Raw genomic sequence first — 17563 nt, 5'->3', positions numbered from 1 at the left:
GCCTCTGCCCACTGAGCCATCTCACCAGCCCCTTCTTGAAAGTTTTTCTTCAGCAGTAGCAGCAGCTTTCCCCCTCTTTCTGGTCCATATCAAATCTTCATGTTATTGAATATAGTAAGGAAGAAAATTCCACGTTGACTTCCACGTTCCTGGTCACTGCTGTTGAATGTCTTTCCATGCTCTCATTGGCTGTGCTGTGCCAAATGTCTGTTTATGTGTTCGGTATCTACTGGATGTTTTCGGTGTGAATTTGTAAAACTACAATGTAAGGGTATCTATCTTTTGTCAGTTACTTTGGAAGAATTTTTACCAACATTCCATTTGTCTTTTAATTTAGTTGACCGTGTTTTATACACCCAGAAGCTAGACTAGGGAGCCCTGGAGGAAAGAATTCAGAGAGGGACAAACAAACCAAAATTGGGAGGGCTGATATCAAATGAAAGTGGGACCATCATAAGGAAAAAAAAAAAGACACTGAGGTGTTTACAGAGGTTTCCCACATCCATGTGGCCTCCTTGAGCCAGGGAAATAAACTGCTTTTACTCTAAGTAAAGAAGAACACTTGAGGATTTTAAGCAAGGGTACTCTGAGGTACCATTTACAATTCCCACTCTTGTGCCTGTCATCCCTGAATCAGCCACCAGACAAAGACAGAAGTGATGCGGCAGGCCAAGCCCTCCACTTTTGACCTCACCCCACCCCACTCCGTGCCATGTCCTTTCCAGTAGGAAAATAATGCTTCAAGATGGAAAATTTAATTGTCTCTGATTAAGGAAATGTAGGAGTGACTTTAACAAAATGATGGTCCTAGTTGGATTCCTATAGATTGGCTTCTGAGATTATTCCAGTAGCAACAGAAGAATGTTTTAACAGAACATGCCCTGTGAATTCATCAGTAGGTGTCCAGGCAGAACTCTCGTATGACAGGGCAGCCAGAGAACTCCCTGATCTGTGTATGATTCAGGCATGGGAGATTTGGGTATTTTATCAGCACCTCATGGAAACAGGAGATGCCAGCCTCCAAGCAGATTAGAAGAGATTGGCATGGACCAGATTATAGAAAACCTACCTGATGGGCAAGCTGGATGCTGTGGGACATCTTACAATTAATAAGACTGAACTTCAAACATCTTCTGCCACTGTTTTGGTGAGCAAAGTATTAATAAAAGATGACAACCAAAGAGATTCTAAGATGCTTAAAAGTCTAAGGCCTGATGTTCACAGTTAAGAGAACTAACCAAGTGAACACCGGTTTAGAGACAGCCACTCCACTACAGTGATTGGACGTGCACACCACTGTCTGCCACGGTGACTGTCATTGCTGAAAGTGACCTGTAGCACACTGTAAAATCTTCTGGCCTGCAGACATACAGACAGACAGACTATTGTATACATAGTAAATAAATAAATATTTTTTTAAAAAAGATGGTAGAATAACACAAGGGAGTTCCAGATGTGGTTTAGCATCCTGCTGTGTGACCTCGGGCAAGTGACTTAACCAATCTGAGTCGTAAGAGTGCTCACCTCCTGACTAGAGGAGTTAATAATGCAAACTTTGTTATAGCTCAAGCACACATAAACACCATCAAATGAGAACTAGTCCTCCTGTAGTTCAATTGTATCACTGCCCACATTAATAGATAGGGTCTCTTTTCATATATGTTCAAGGATCCTATTTGTTAATTTTAATTGTTTAATCCCCAATGGCCTCATTTCACATATGGGAATGGGTGCATCACTTCCTGTTGGGCCACCCTGTGACAGTATAAACCTAGAGAATCATATAATGTCCTACTCCTTGATTTCTCCCTATAACTTCCAAAACAGGAAACCTTTGATTCACCAAAATTTACAACCTAGAACTACAATAATGGTTCATTTGTATGATTACCTTAATTTTCTTTTAAAGAGCCATTAATTTAGGTTCCAGTAGATAAGAAGGTTGTCGGTTTGGTGGTAGGTACCTCTACCTGGAGAACCATCTCACCTGCCTAAAACGTTTGTGGTGTTTTTGTTTTTTGACACAGGGTTTTTGTGTAACTTTGGTGCCTGCCCTGAACTCGCTCTGTAGACCAGCCTGGTTTTGAACTCACAGAGATCCTCCTGACTCTGTCTCCTGATTGCTGGGACTAAAGGTGTGTGCCACCAGTGCCCGGCCTAAAAATGCATAATTTTAGAACTAGAATCATCATTGCAGCAAAACTAATATATAGCAAAATAAATTGGATGTATACCTTAAATTTGAATGTAATAGGAGTTAAAACTTAGGAACCAGTGTGGAGATCTCAATGGTAGAAGAAAGATGGTTTCAGCATCCGAGACTCAGGAGAGCTTCATTCTCTCAAGAGGAAGCCAAGTTAAATCTGGGTCACTGATCGTGCTGACCGCTGAATCTTGACACACTGTGGAATCCTGCAACAATATTGTGGTCATTTACAATGTTAATAAAAGGGGTGTTGCAATATTTAACTTGTCTTAGGATATATATGGCTATAATAAACATTGCAAAAGCAAAGTGAACACTGCCCACTGGGGAAGGGGGAGGGGTGACCTACTCACACGTTAAAGTAAAAGTGGATGAGAATCCCAAGTTTTACTTTTAAGAGAAAAAATTTTAAAATGAGAATTTTTTTGTTAAACATTGCTACTCATTTTTTATGACAAATACACACACACACACTGTGTGCATATGAGCTATGGTGTTTCTGAAACGCAGAAGGATTTTTATTTGGATGTGTCAGCTCCTATTTCAGCCGTTTGGTTGTACGCTGAAATGCACTTTACCTTCTCTCGTGGCAGCATGGGAGGTCACTGAGAGTGTGTGTCGGCACTGCGACATAATTCTAATCAGCCTTGCAAACCACCTGCCTGCTCTACCGACCCCTCTCCTTGCCTGGCCATGTGGAGTAGGAGGCAGATGACTAGTGAGCGCAGTGACTTCAGGACAGACTGGACAACTGTCTGACTCAAGACTTGTCATGGAAAGCTGTTACCTGGAGACTCAGAGAAAACCAACAGAGGGATTGGATGTTGTCAGGTTTTATTGTCAGGTGACTTCCAAGACAATCTGTGGGAGAATTCTCTCTTACTTGAGGAAGGGGTGATCTTTTTGCTCCAATCAGCCTTATAGCTGATTGCAGGAGGCCCGTTAATCTTAGGGAAAGAGTGTCAGTTAGCTTTCTGTTTCTGTGACAAATTACCCAAGACAATCAACTTTTAAGGAAGAAAAAAAAACACCTTAATTTGGCTGCATAGTTATATGTGGCTCTATGCAGGGTTGGTTAGGTTTAATGCTTCTGGACATGGGGCGGTATAGCTGATCATGAGAGGGAACAGGAGAAGAATAGCTGTTCACCTCAGAGCTCTGACATACTGAAAAGAAGAAAAGGGCTGATAGAGCCCCTAAATACCCTCCAAAGCCATGTCTGGGTCAACTAAAGTTGTCTCAGGACGACCCTCCCAGAGTTTCCACTGTATCTCAGGAAAATCACAGACTGGAACCCAAACATTCAGTACTGGACCACTGTGAGCCATTCCACATCCTGACCTCTCACTATGGGGTAGTGTTCCCCCAAACACCTTCATGTACAGAGCAAGAGTGATGCTTGATCAGATATTCCAGGCCCATGCAAGCTGACATTTAGCATGAACCATTACAAAAGCCCACATCTAGAGAATATCCCTGGGAGAAAGACACATTCGGCCTCTCACCAATGCAGAGATGAACAATGCAACTTGGGCAATGGGATGCATCCCTCAAAAAAAAAAAAATACATTTGCAGTGACTGAATTCAGGGTTGTTACTCAAGATGGGGATAAGAGTGACTCCCTTAGTCTGCAGCAGACACACCTGCCTTCTGCTTCCTTCAAGTGTACAAATTATTTGACAACAGAAAAGTAAGATCAAATAAACCATAGAGCTATAGGATTTGCCTCAGTATTTTGGGCTGTTGGCAAGTAATTTGGAGTCATTGTACACTTGAAGGGCATTTTAGAAGGATATTTAGTAACCAGTAATGAATCATAATAAGTTAGCAAAAAATAACATTTATTTTAGCAATGACTGGTGGTTAACACTTTCCTTCTTACACATACTAGGGCCTCAAAGAATTAGAATAAATTCTTTATAATGAGAGCAACAAAAACGGGGGAGTGGGGATATGCTAAAGTCTCTATTTAGTGAATTCTGGGGCAGAATCTCTGACTTGAACAAAGAAAGGGGTCTTACTGTGATGGTCACTTTTCGATTTTGTCTCCACGTAACTTAGAATCACCCAAGAAGAGAACCTCAGTGAGGAATTTTGTACGCCAGGCTGGCCGCTATGGAAGTCTAAGGAGGGTTGTATTGATTGTCATAATTCATATAGAAAAATCCACCTTAAACATGGTAGATTCCTTCTGGAAAACACCCAGTCCTCTCAACTATAAGTTTTGAAATAAATTGAAGTTAGATCCTGATTTNTTTTTTTTCTTTCTTTTTTTTTCTTTTTTTTTTTTTTTTTTTTTTTTTTTGAGTTGAGCAGTGAACCCAGGGTCTTGTACTTAGTAGGCAAGTTTTCTACCATCGAGCTAAAGTCCTAATTCTGGTTTTTAAATTTCATTACCCCTGTATTAAACTATGATTTACTAAAATAGTAAAGCCTTTAAGAACCCATTATTACTAAATGTTAATTGATAATTTTAGTAAAATTGATCCCAATTTGTGTCATTAATAATGGCGGAGGTTGTAGTTCAGTTGGTAGAGTGCTTTCTTAGCATACAGGATATCCTGGATTTGAGGTCCAACACCTCATAAAACCTGGCATGTGGTGTCATTAAACTATAATCCCAGCACTTAGAAGGCAGGGACAGAGGATCAGGAGTTCATGGTCATCTTCAGCTACATAGTAAGTTTGATCCCAGCCTGCAATACATGAGACCCTATCTCAAAACAAACAAAAAACTAAAATTATGTGAGTAAATAAATCAATAAAATGATGTTTTGTGTTTTATAATTTTTAAAATCCCATTTTTGGAACTATTCAAACCTAATTTTTTAAAAAATACATTCTTTACTCAATTTGTTTTTCTAATAAAAGCATGTGATCAAAGGGTTTGTAATCCATTTCCTTTAAGTGCAATTTCAAAAAGTTGCCAAACTTGTATTCCTTCTACTTTGGAGAATATTTATTATTCGTTGTTGTTTGTTACTGTGCCTCTGTCACTAAAGCAAAGACCACTTCAATACTAAAATGATATAAAGAAAATAATGTTAGAAGAAAATACAATCCTTCAAGTGGAATTCATTTGTCTTTACTTAAAACATATGTTAGTAGTCGTCCGATTTCACCATGGATGGAATTTCTGCAGCATGCCATTGTTATGAGTTGAGTTACTTTCCTACACAAAAGCAAGGGTGAAGACTTAGACCAAGAATGTAACTTTGCTTGAAAGTTAATTCATGGCTTATGTAATTCATTAAATTTAAATGTGATTATCCTTAAGCAGGCTAGGCTCCTAACTTAGTCTTGTAAGAACACAACATAAAGAGCTGGAGAAATGGTTCAGCAGCTAAGAGCACTCTTTCAGGGGACCAGAGTTTGGTTCCTAGTACCCACAACTCTGGCCCCAGGGCATCTGATACCCTTTTCCTGACTCCTTGTGCATTCACACATGTACACACACACACACATACACACACACACACAGAGAGAGAGAGAGAGAGAGAGAGAGAGAGAGAGAGAGAGAGAGAGAGAGAGAAGGGAGGAGAATAAAATATTTTGAGAGAACACTTGCTGTAGCAAATCCTTCAGTCAGTATCTTTTAAGTTACTGCCCACTTGGCTATGGCCTCTTACACTTTAAATGCCCATGTAAAGCACACACTCCCTCTTTCTTCTGGCTGGTGGATTCAGTTGCTGTTCTTCATTTGAGCAGAGGCCTGTGATCTGTGAGTCTACCGCTAAATAAATAACCCTTTATTATATTCAATTGTGAGCTAGTATGGGATTTCTTTTTAACATCCTTCATCTAACACTAGTCATGTGAAAACTGATGTATGCATTGGGGGGGAGACTATAATGAAAATCACATCACACTGGGCCTTACAGACTGGGGAAGAGGCAAGAAGAGGACCTCAGAGCCTGAGAATCACCAGTTTAGTCACAGCTGTGATCTGGAACCCCAGAGCTCCCAAACTGAGATAATGAATATTGTTGATTTTAAGCCACAGAGTCTGTGGCATTTTGCCATGGCAACCCTGGGAAACCAATTTATTCCATGAGTAGGGATGTTTCTGGAATCTTTTTTAGTGCTCTCTTGTAGAAAGTCTTTGTTGATCATTTATGTCATTGACCATGAAAAGATTCTGGTCACAGATGAGGCAGCTCAGGACTGAGCTTGAATTAGATTATCTTCATAATATTCTATAGAACAGGTTCTAGAGCAGAGGGCATAGAAGAGGATGGGGATGCTTGGTAGACAAATGCAAAATGATTTCAGGAACCCTGTCATCACGCGCCTCTCTGAAGGGAAGAGACAGGTCACAAGGCTAAAGACATGGTGAAGCAGGAGATTCTATATGAGTAAATCATGCAAACTGTTGAACCGACCTGTGAATTAAACATTTTTCCTCAAGATTCTATTAGATTAAGGATAACTCCTGTTTAATTCTTTTAAATTCCATGCATGTTATATTTATATAATTTTTATCCCTCCCTTTCTATCTTCCAACTCCTCCCACATCTTCTCCGCTTCTTCTCCAATTCATGATCTTTTCTTTCCTACTTATTACTGTTACATATGTGCATATACACATACATGTGCATATGTATGTTCATACACATAATCTACTGAATCTAGTTAGTGTTGATCTATGTATTACATACGTTTAAGGCTGGCTACTTTAGATCAGAACCCATCAGGTAATTTGGTTCTCCCTCTCTTAGCAGCCATTACTGCCTGTAGCTCTTCACCTTCTACATTGTGGGGCCTGGTGAAATTCCCCCCTTCTACATTGTCATGTTGACTGGTATTGTTATATGTAGATCTTGCTTAGGCAACCACAGTGTTGATACTTCAATGATGCATCTTCCGTGTAGTGTCCAGAAGACACTATCTGGCAGAGGGGAGCCTGGTCTTCTTATTCCAGTATTTCTGCCCTTTCTTCTGAGATTTTCCTTGAGCATTAGATGTAGGAATTATATGGTAGATATGTGTGTGTGTGTGTATCATAGATGAATTTATGCCATATATGTGTCTATTTTTGTTTTCTTATGGCTTTTCTCAAACATCCTAGTGTTATTCTTTCCTTCCCCGTCATTGTGCATTGATCTCCTTTCCCCTTCCCCAATTAAATCCCTCCCCTTTCAGATTTCCCCCCTTTTGTCATCTCTATCCAACCATCTCCCTCTCTAAAGCTCCTTCCCCATGATCCCTTTTACCTTCCTGGTTTTTGAGTTTACTGCAGGTTCTATATTCACATCTAAAGTTTCAGAGCTCAGGTCGACAGATAAATGAGGACGCATGGTTCTTGCCTTTCTATTCCTAGTTTCCCTCAACTAGATGTAATATTTTCCAGTCCCATCGTTTACCTGCACATTTACCGATTTCATTCTTCTTCGTAGCTGGATAGAATTGTGTGTATATACAACATTTTCATTGTCTATTCCGCAGTTGAGCAATATTAGGCTGTTTCCATTTGTGAGCTATTGTGAAAAGAGTGGCAATAAACATGACAGAACAAGGTTCTCTATAGTTGGACATCAAGTCCCTGGAGCATATGCCAAAGAGTGGTATCACAGGGTCATATGGTAGATCTACTTTTAGCTTTCTGAGATCCCTCTGTGCTTATTTCCGTGATGGCTGGACCAGTTTGTAATGCCACTGACAGTGAGTGAGGGTCTCCCTTTCCCTACATCCTTGACAACGTTTGTTTTAAGGATCAATTTAAGTTACTGAGAGAAGATTCCATTATATAAATAGACCTAGAAAAGGAGGCGAGATGGCTGCTCTTGAGTAAAGATGAGCTACTGTGGTGACAGAAATACTTCTCTCTGCATGCATATGTGTGTATCATTGGTTTCTACTAAGATACAGTTGACAGTTTCCTGCTTTAAGTCAATTAACAGGGTATATGACATTTTATTCTTGAGTTTAAAAAGATGCACTCGTAATTATAGATACCTGCCAAATTGAAAAAAAATAATTAGTAATGCTTTTTAAAACTTAGAAGATTGCTTCTAACCTTTGGGACATACCTCTCTTCATACATAAATTCTTTTCTATGGCGGCCATGAAAGCAAGTATCTCCTGTCTCTGAATGGCAGAGCCTTATTAGCTCACGCAGCTCTCTGATGTTCTGATGTCCACCACTCATTCAATACAAGGATATCATCTACTGAGCTGCTCCAGCCAGTGGTTGGCAGAGGAGGGAAGCTGGGAAGGAGACTACTATGAAAGAAACAATGCCACTGACAAACAGCTTTCTTTTGAAAGGACATATTATTCGATTTCTAGAATTTTCATAGAAGCACACTTTGAACTAAGGCCTTTTCTACCTTTGCAGGGACCGTACCTATCAGATGATTAGACAGCTCTGCTAGGGTCCCCCTGCCACTCCTTTTTTCCCTCAGGCACTTTCTCTGACAAGGTTGTGTCATCACAAATTCTATTTTCTTGTCTTTCTCATAGGACCCAGAGAAGGTATAGCTAATGGAACAATGAGAGACAAAGTGGAAGATTTGCAATCAATGTTCATCACAATACTAGTCAAAAGAGCAAGGACCTGGAAATTTACTAAAACCTCAACTCTAAAGAGATGGCTAATTCATTCAGAGTATCTCATGCACTCTATTACTTTATGGTTATTTAAATTTTTAAGTTTTCAAAGACTGATGAAATAAGCAAGTAGATAATAATGTTGATCAAAGCAGATGTAAAACAATATGTACTTTATTGCCTTCCTATTTCAAAATAGCATAGGTATGCATAAACAGGTCCTAGAAAGAAATAGGTAAACACATTAACAATTTTTCAGGACTAAAATGAATAATTAAAAACTTATTACAACTGCTCTCTAATTGGATTTAATACCTACTAAACAAGAAGGAAGCCATGCTTGTTTGGTACTGGAAAACCAGCTAACTGCTCAGTCAAGGATATTGGAATTGAATCTACAACTACTTCACTAAACAAGAATGACTCCTAACAACAATTTAAACATTTGTCCTTATACCCATTGATAAGTGAAGTCTTCAGACCCCACCAAAAAAATTTGTAACAGAAGCCACTACAGAAAATAGCACCCCCCTCCCAAAAAATGCAGAGTTGTGGAATCCAGTCCCAATGGCTACATCTACAAAATAGGTCTCATACCTAGGACTCTAGAAGCATTTGTAGAAAAAGTCATGGAAAGATTATAAGAGTCAGAAGATCTCTTTTTTTCTGTAAGAGATCTCTGTGTTTTCTGTAAAACAATGTCTCCTAGTAATGTCAGAAGTTATACTCTAAATTTCTCATCAACATGACTGTCTAAACATGAGCTGAACAAGGACAATGGCATTGACATATTAAACCAAATGGGGGAAAGTTCATGAGTACTCCACCCTACACAAAGAACTATAAGAAATTAAATACTGCTGAGAGAAGGAAAAATAGTCTCCAGGGAAGAGCACACCAATCGGCTATACAATACCAAATGCTCAGATTTGAAAACATACATACTAGTGACATTATATAGACTGAACAGGTAATATTTAGGAATATATGTATATTCATATACATTTATAATAAATATAATAACAGTTCATGAAAATGATGTTATGAATTTGAAAGAGAACAAGAAGAGATATGTAGGAAGATTCGGATGAAGGAAATGGACGAGAGAAATGTTACATTTTATTATCTAAAATCATATTGCATTTATTTCTTTTGGGGGTGGCTGCCACAGCAGGCAAGTGGAAGTCAGAAAATTGGAGTTGGCTCTGTCTCACCACATGGGTTCCAAGGACCAAATTCAGGTTGTTCAACTTTGCAGCAAATGCCTTTACACACTGAGTCATTTCATCAAACCCCAAAATGACTAATTTTAATCACTTCTTTATTCTTGCAAAAATTCAAAACAACCTTTGAGGTCTTCTGTAATTATAATTATAATTAAAAAGCTTTACAATTTAAAATAGAGATTGCTTCTGTGGTTTCATAAAAGCACACATAAAGTATATGGTGGATACATCTTTGAGGGTTTTCTACATAAATGAGTTTTTGAGGGGTCTTGCTTGATTTCTTTCTATATCACATGTCTTGTGTTTCTGTAACTCTCTTAGGAAGGAGCCAGTCGATAAAAGAGTAACACTTTCAACCTGAAATGACCCACAGAGTCTACTGACTACCACAAAAAGCCTTCCTAGGGAATAGCGTAAATCCCTGTACCCCTGAAGCCCTAAACTTTTGTTCTGACTGCTCCACTTCCCACTGATAGTCACCTGATAGACATATCTCTGTATTATTATAATTATATATGTGAGAGAGGGAGGGAGAGAGAATCAACTGAAGTGTTTATGGAAGCTGGTAAGTCCTAATGTCCCCAGATCTGAAGAAGGGCTTGTCCTTGTGATAGTTGATTTATGTCACCTTGACTAGGCTAAAGGATGCCCAGCCACCTGTTAAAATATTTTCTCTAGAATGAGTAATTTCCACGAGACATTAGCATTTGAATCAATAGATCAAATAGAAAATATTAACCTTTAGTTATGAGGGCAGGTATCATGCAATTCTATAAGAGCCCAGATAAACCAAAAAGCAAAAGGCAGTGGATTTGCTCTCTATTGGGGGTTGATTAGAATATCCATCTTCTGCCCTTAAACATCACAGTTCTTGGTTTAAGGCTCTTTAGGCCCAGTAAGTGAAACCAGCATCTCTCCTATCTCTCAAGCCTGGTGATAGATCTTGAGAGTCAGTCTTGCCCACTAGCTCCCCTCGTTCTTCATCGGTTATCCTACGTGCCCATCTTGCGGTCAGCAGATGATGAGACTTCTCTGCTTCTGTAATTATCTATCTATCTATCTATCTATCTATCTATCTATCTATCTATCAATCATCTAACATCTCTCTATCTATAGCATATCTACCTCTCTATCTAGAATAGAAGACATTGGTGGTTTGTCCAACATGTAACTAAAAGCTTGAATACCCAGAAGTCTGATGCTTCAGTTCTAAACCTGTGGGGCTTATCACCTAGGAAGAGCCAATATTCAATTTGAGATCACATTCATAAAAGAAAGCTTCCCACACGTGAGTGAAAGTCAACGTTTAGCCTTTCAACTAACTAATTGGACAAGTCACACTGACATCAGACAGTAAAATCTGCTCTGGCCAGTCTACCACTCAAATGAATACCAACCAGAAACACCTTCACGATCCCATCCAGAATATTTGACCAAATATCTGGGATCACCATAGCCCATTCATTTAGCACATTGAACTAATATCCATCAGTTACATTCATATCCCTTGAAATTCATCATAGGTTTGTGACCTTTCACACCATATTAAATCTCCAGATAAAAGTAATAACATGATCAACATTTTGTCAAGCGTTTTTGAGTGTAATTAAAAATTCTCAGCTGGTTAGGGGGTTGTATTGGTTTGTCAACTCGAAACAAAGCTCAAATCATTTGGGAAGAGGTAACCTTAATAGAAAGATTGTCTGTGCAGGTATTGTTTTTGGTTAATGACTAATATGGCAGGGTCCAGCCCACTGTGAGTGTTTCTGTCCTAGGTCAGGTGGTCTTGGGTAGTATAAGAAATCAAGCAAGCCTAGGTAGGGTTCCTGCACCCAAGTCCTCCCTTGAGTTCCTGTCCTTGCTTACCTCAGTGAAAGAATGTAAAAGTAAAAGAGGTAATTAACCTTTTTCTTCCCCAAGTAGGCGTTTGTAAGTTTTTAATCTTAGCAACTGAAACCTAACTAGAACATGCATTACTTCCTTCCCTAAAAAAAGGAAATGAAATTCTTGAGTGGCATTTAATTCTTTTTATTTGTATCTTATAACTTAATAAATACTGTAATATAAAATTAACCATACTTAAATCCTATGGCTTAATAACAAAACATATTATATAACACAATGAGAAGATGGGGTGAGAAAGAAAACACAGATGTCAGCTTAATACAGATAAGCATGCGTGCAAACAAATTATAGAACAATGTGGAGGTACTCATGAAAATTAGTCTTAACTCTCTGGTTTTATGGTTGAATCTGGTACTTGGTGCTACCTTCTCCCAGTATCAGATCTACATTCTTCGTGCCTTCAGTAAGTATCTTAGCTATTTGTGTCTGTGTGTGCGATGAAATAACCTGGTTGTTTCTCTGGAAGCCTACTGCCTATCAGTAATCCTGCCTTGATTTGATTACTGATCATGGTTACTGCTCATCTAGGGAATCTCTCGTATCCTAGACACTCATCCTTGCTTCTGGGGAATAACAGCCCAATTTGTCCTTGGTCTTTAGAATCAGTCCCTTCAGTTCACACAGAATCTCTCCCTTAACTGCATATTCAAAAGCATAAGGAGCCAAAGCAGCAGGTGGAAGCTTTAGCTTCCAGCTCAATGGAACCACTGTGTCTCCCAGTAGAAGTATTTCTTCTGGGGAGCTAAAACCACATATTTTGCTCATGGGTCACTAGGTGTAAAATGAATGCTGATACTTCCAGGTTTTACAATTCTTAGATCTGTGATTTCTGCCTCCTGGGATTCACTGTATAGTATGTAGATTTGGAGTATATAGAGATTTCTTGAGAACCTTATTCCATCCTTGCAAAATATTGTCTCCGAACTGGTATTGTATCTGAGTTGTCAGAGGCCAGTCAACCATTCTGTCAGGCCATCTGTTTCTAGATAGTAGAAAACAGAGCAAGAACCAAGAATTCCATGTGCATGGGTAGACAGGAACAGATTTCTTTGTCTGTGATGTGTGTGTGTTCCATAATGATAAAGAAAAAAATGTTGTGTGGGATATCATGATGTTGAGTGTAGATGATAATTTTGACAACAGCATTGCATTCTGTAAAGAAAATTCAAATGCAAAGAAATTAAAATAAGCAAAAAAAAAACCAAACAAACAAACAAAAACATTGCTTCCTCCATGGTGGGGATGGTCCAGTTTAATCAGCCTTGCACCAAATAGTTGAGCCAACCTCGAGATAATGGTACCCTTCTAAAGACTCATTGTTGGTTTCTGCTGCTGGGAGATTGAATAATCAACAGCATTCTCAGCCAGGTTGACTCTGTTGAGTGGACAACCATGGTGCTCAGACCAGGAGGAGTAAGCTCTGTCTCTGACTCCATAAAAATTTTTTCATGATCTTATTGAGGAATGACAGGGTTGCCTGGGGAAGGAAAATTCTTGATATTCAGAGATTGGGTCATCCACTCTTTCCTCATGATGTCATCTTTTGATGAACATGACGGCAAGACAAAAACATCTTCATTGTTTTTCGTCTATTTGGAGAAGACAGTCTACAGATTTCTTCTCCATATTTCCTTGTTAACTGTTTCCTTGATATGTTCTTCCCAAATTCCTGGTCATCCTAGCCAAATAATTTGCTGCAGCCCATGAATTAACGTATAATCACGTGGCTAGCCATTTCTTCTTGCACGCAAAGTAAAAGTCAGATGCACCTCTTGAAATTCTACCCACTGGAAGGATCTCCCTCTACCACTGTCTTTCAGGGATGAATCAAAAGGGCTGGGGGCTGGAGAGATGGCTCAGAGGTTAAGAGCACTGACTGCTCTTCCGGAGGTCCTGAATTCTTAGCAACCACATGGTGGCTCACAACTATCTGTAATGAGATCTGGTACCCCCTTCTAGCTTGTGGGCATACATGAAGGCTGAACACTGTGTACATAATAAATAAATAAATCTTTTTTTAAAAAAAAAGGCTGCCCACATTTATTGACACCTGTATAACCTGTGGATCCATTTTAAAACACACTCTTTCTTCTTGTCAATTGATTGTAGGGTTCATCATGAGAATATAGGGCAAATATAGGAGGAAAAAAGACAGCATAGCAAAAATGAGGACCATTGGGCATTTAGATTTCTCTGATTAATTTTTTTTTTTAAATTTATACATGATAGTGCCACATTTTATGAGGAACATAAATTCTGATACATGGATGACAATGTAAAATGATGAAAAAATCCTAAGTAATTAGCTTCCTTAAGATTTCTTCAGTAAAGATGTCTGGAGACTGAGTTTTCCTTCATCTAGTTAATCATAAATAGGTAAGGTTATTCCTAAACTATGGTCCTGTGCTAAGCAGCAGAATCATAGAACTTACTACTCCTTTCTATTTGCATATCTTTAAACATTGTTCTATCTTCTTTTCTGCTTTCTCCTTCCTAATCTTTATGAATTATGTCTACTCTCTCAAATTCTGAGACTGATTTATTTTTGCTTTCACAGATAAAAGAAAACTTGGAATATTTGTCTTTATGTGCTTAGTTTGTTCGCTTAACATAATGTCTTCTATTCTCCCCGCACACACTTTTTTTAAGCGTTGGAGTCTATTGAGATTCAACATGTATGTACAACTACTTTTAATGACTGAGTGTTGCTGTGCATGCCTTCATTTAGCCTTGATAGGTCAAACATTTGATTCATCATGGGTAGCTCAGCTTGCATGGTAATTTAGAAATTCAGGGTCTGACTTGTGTGAAGACCCAGTAGAAGGCCAAGAACTTCTCCTCAAAAGAGACTAACTATCCATAGATGACAAAGGCCTTGCTCTCAAATTCAAAGGATTTGTGCTTCTGACTCACCTGTAGGGGTCAGCCTAGGACCCAAACAGTATCACTCTTCTAGTTGGCTTTTTGTGGCTCTGATAAAACGTTCTCACCATGAGCTACTTAGGGGGAGAAAGAGTTTATTTTAGTTAGCAGGTTACAGCCCATCATTGACAGAAGTGACAGGAGGAACTTAAGGCAGGAACTCAAGCAAGAAGAACAGAGAAATGTTATTTAATGGCTATGTTCATAGAACACTCTTAAGTATCACAGGACCACAGTGATAGGAATGGTCCTCCTCACAGTGGGCTAGTTCTGCCTACATCAATTCTCAATCAAGATACTGCCCCACAGGAATTTCCAGAGTCCAATCTGATGGAGGCAATTCTTACCTGAGTTCCTCCTCCCAGGTGACATAGTTGTATTAAGTTGATAGTAAGAACTAGCCAGTGCGTAACTACTTCAAGGTAGCCTTGGTATTTCTATCTTGCTTCTGGTGCACCAATGTTTGCTACATGTTTCAAACAAACAAGTGAGTAAAACCGTTCTAATTCCTGATCTGCAGCATGAAGTGTAGAACCTTGCTTGACAGGCCTGCATCGATAAATTTATGTTTCTTCCATATTATTCCGCCCCATTTCTGTACATCCTAAATATGCTCTCTTGATTTCTCTGATTTTGTAAATTAGAAAATTCAAGTCGTTCTTCAGAAATATAACTCATCCCTCTGTGAGCTGTCATTTGTGCCTCATCTTTGTAGGCCCGTTGGGACCTGAGTGCAATGATAGGATGGCAGGTGGGTCTAAACATTGTCGGCTTGACAATAGGCTCAAGGAAGCCATTATAGGTCCCTCAGGCAATGTAGTGTTAATCCCTATCATCTACTTTATTCTACCTTTCTGTTCAAACACTAATCTTCAGAACAATCTTCATGAGCATATCCAGAATAATGTTTGACCAACCATCTATGTATGTAGTGCAGTCAAACTGACACATAAAGTGAATTTTCACAGACTAGAAGGATAGTTTCATCAGTGCTTGTCACACAAGCATGAAAATCACATGTTGGCAGGGGCTGTTCATTCATTCCCAGCTGTCCAGACCTGAAATAATAATAATAACACAGAAACTGTATTATTTGTGATACTGTTTGGGCAATAGCTTAAGCATAATTTTAGCTATCTCTTATATCCTAAACTAAACCATCTCCATTAATCTGTGTATCGCCACGTTGCTGTGGCTTACTGGGTAAAGTTCTGTCTGGCATCCAGCATTAATGAATAAAGCTGCTTTTGGCCAATGGCTTAACAGAACAAAGCCTGGCTGGAAGAGATATAGAGAGACAGTAGGCAAAGTCAGGGAGAAACCATGTAGCCCCACCAGAGAGAGATGCTAGACTCTACTGGCCAAAGAGTATTTCAAATAATATAGTTTCTGTGTGATTCTTTAGAGTCAGGATGGTCAGGAAATGAACTAGCAGCCTCCCTCAACAACCACAGTCCATATTCCCAGCACCCATACAAAAAGCGTAGGACAGTGCCCTGTGCTAGAAGGCAGACACAAGAGGATCTCTGAGGCTGGCTGGGCAGGCTGAGCAGCTGAATAAGCAAACCTGTTGTGAGACCATTCCCTCAACATAAGGTGGAGAGGCTTTGAGAGACAGCTCAGATTTTAAGAACACTCCCTGTTCTTGCAGAGGACCTGAATCTGGTACCCAGCATCCATATGCAACTGTAACTCCAACCCCAGGAGATTCATTATACTCTTCTGGATTCCACTGGAGCCTGTACTCACATATGTGCATGCCCCAACACACACACACACACACACACACACACACACACACACACACTTATTTTAAAATGTAAAGAGCAGCCAAGGAAAATATCTGATGTTGAGCCCTGACTTCCACCTGCATCTGCATATGTGCCTATGTACAACTGCACACACATGAAAATGTACTCATACACATCCATCATCACAATCACCAGCGCTTGCCCAGTACCTGACACACCAGGATGACAACAAAAGTTTGAGGAATTGAACTGAGCATGCAAGCTACTGTGGATGTAAATATTGATCTATTTGGAAATGAGCTTGTATCTGATAACATATCTCCCAGCATGCCACACATGTTGAATTGTTTGCTAGATATCAATAAATTCATCTCAACCTAGTTTGCCATGTGGTGCTAAAAGCAGGAGGCACTGTGTGGGTGTTTGTTTCTACATAAAAGGCTAAAGATTTCTTGTCCAGTTAAAGAATCAAAAAACGTTATGTTCTGGACCAGAGAATCAAGGAAAACCTACATTAGAAGAAAGGAAAGAAGGAAGGAAGGAAGGAAGGAAGGAAGGAAGGAAGGAAGGAAGGAAGGAAGGATGAAAGAGAGAGAGAGAAAGACAGAAAGAAAGACAGAAAGAAAGAAAGAAAGAAAGAAAGAAAGAAAGAAAGAAAGAAAGAAAGAAAGAAAGAAAGGAAGGAAGGAAGGAAGGAAGGAAGGAAGGAAGGGAAACACCGCCAGGTGATGGTGGTGCATGCCTTTAATCCCAGTACTCGGTAAGCAGTAGCAGGTGGATCATGGATCTCTGGGAGTTTGAGACCAGTCAGGTCTACAGAGTGAGTTTCAGGACAGGCAGGGCTAAAGAGGTAAACCCTGTCTCGAAAAACAAAAACAAAAACAAAAACAAAAAAAAAAAAAAACAAGCAAAAAAAGGAAGCAAGAAAAAAAGTAGCATGTATGTCCCATGAATGCCAGATACTTGTCCTATAACTGGTAATTGTGAAAACACAGAAGACAGA

This window comes from Alexandromys fortis, unplaced genomic scaffold (genome assembly GCF_014885135.2).
Source record: "Alexandromys fortis isolate MF-2015 unplaced genomic scaffold, M_Fortis_MF-2015_v1.1 scaffold_0, whole genome shotgun sequence".
Taxonomy (NCBI): domain Eukaryota; kingdom Metazoa; phylum Chordata; class Mammalia; order Rodentia; family Cricetidae; genus Alexandromys; species Alexandromys fortis.
The sequence above is the reverse complement of the archived record's forward strand: the minus strand, read 5'-3'. Positions refer to the sequence as shown.